Here is a 1650-nt window from a genome sequence, read left to right as displayed (position 1 = left end):
GCACTGCACCGGCGCTGGCGCCCGCCAGGGGGCGCTGCCCCGCCAGGGAGGCCCCACCGCCACCCCCCCCACCAGCGCGGCCATCGCCCCGCCCCCACGGCGGTCACTGCGCGTGCGCACTAACGCCACACCGCCCCCCTCCGCCAGGCTGGGGCGAGAGCGCATGCGCCGAGCCTATAGCACCTCCCCCTCCCATGCGGCCTAGGGTGGGGAAGACAAGTCCTTGATGATTGGACGCCGAACCTTCCGGGTTATGGCTTTGCGCCAGCGTCCCGCCGCTACCACGCATGCGCGAGACGGGGCCGGGCCGCACGAGCGAATGGCGGTGCGCAGGAGGTGGGCCCTCACGTAAGGACGCGCGCTTTCCTTTGTTGCTATTGGCTGCGGTGGGGGCGCCGGTGCGCGCGGCGCTGGCCAATGGGGCGGCGCTGGCGGGGGAAGGGGGGGCCGTGTGGCCGCGGAGAGGCCGCGGAGGCGGGGGGAGAGCCGAGAGACGGGAGGTGCGTCCGCCATCTTGGGGGTGGGGCGAGCAAGGGGGCGGGGCGTCCCTGGGGTGGGGGCAGGGCGGTGCCGTAACCCCTTGGTGGCGGTGGCGAGGCGGGTCGGGCGCTGTGGGGTCGCCGCCATCTTGGCTCGGTACCGCCCGGCCGGGAAGGGCGAGGGGGAGAGGGCCGGGTCGGGCAGCTGATGCGCTTGGGTGAGCGTTAGGCTGCGGGGATGGCTCCGGCCGCTGTTTTGGGCCTGGTGGGGCCCGCCTGGCCTGAGGTGCTGAGGGATGTGGTGCCTCTCAGCGTGTGGTGTGGGCCCGGTGCGGGGTGAGGCGGCCTGCCGTGCCCCTCCCGTGCCTGTGGGGCTTCTCAAGCTGGCGAGGAGTCCGGGCAGTCGCTAGGCCCCTGTGGGAAGTTGTCTTGGCCAAAGGGGTGCTGGCCGCTGGCTGAGCTCAGTAGGGCTGCGGGCACACGGGTGGGGGGCAGGGGGGAATAAAAGCAAGTTACTGAGGGGTGTTTGGGCCTTTGATTCCAGTCTACCAAATTAAAATACTTGGTAAGTGAATGAGTTGTTTAACTCTACTGCTGGCCTCTGCCATTTGCCTTTGCTGGTTGCAGCTGTACCCTATGAAGTGCTAAATTATTACTGCCTTTTTGATTCGAAGTGTGAAAATAAAAAAAGTTTACCTTGCCCTTAAAATTTTCAGCAGCATTACTTTACCAGTGTTTGCGTTGTGGTTATGTAAAGGGATTTTTCAGAGAGGCAAAAATTAACCCACTCTTAAAAGGTGGGGAGGGTGGTTTGTCATCACTTCTTTGTCACTTCTTTTTTTACCACCACTTTAAACTGTAGAGATAAACATATGCTCAAATAACTGTCAAAGCATTTCCAATCTATTCAAAATATTTATTTAGTTGGGGGGGGGGGGAAATAGAAATTTAATTTACCGGTCGGGGAGTGCTATGTTTACATGACTTGGAGCTCTGGTCAGACCCAGGATCTTCCAGAAGATTTTGATGTCCAGCACCTGCTTCGTACTTCTATAAAACCTCTAAAATGTTTACATAGGCATGCCTACATCTGTGCCTGTGTTTCAAGTTTGCTGATTAGCCCATGAGTACTGCCTAGCTCTACAAAGAGAAATGAGACAACTAACAATAA

The 1650-nt window shown here is 59.7% G+C and overlaps 1 protein-coding gene across 5 annotated transcripts in view; it reads left to right on the top strand.

The window, feature by feature from the left end:
- Nucleotides 1-201: 201 nt before the first annotated feature.
- Nucleotides 202-1650, top strand: part of CAB39L (calcium binding protein 39 like) — a 66466-nt gene continuing 65017 nt past the window's right edge. The window contains exon 1 of one of the 5 annotated variants that reach the window (XM_075139630.1): nt 202-336. The gene's annotated coding sequence lies outside the window, so the exon portion shown is untranslated. Of the gene's footprint in view, nt 349-443; nt 501-1650 lie in introns of those variants that run through there. The other 4 variants (XM_075139629.1, XM_075139627.1, XM_075139631.1 and 1 more) reach the window with 4 other exon arrangements.

This window comes from Calonectris borealis, chromosome 1 (genome assembly GCF_964195595.1).
Source record: "Calonectris borealis chromosome 1, bCalBor7.hap1.2, whole genome shotgun sequence".
NCBI classification, from domain to species: domain Eukaryota; kingdom Metazoa; phylum Chordata; class Aves; order Procellariiformes; family Procellariidae; genus Calonectris; species Calonectris borealis.
The sequence above is the reverse complement of the archived record's forward strand: the minus strand, read 5'-3'. Positions and strand labels throughout refer to the sequence as shown.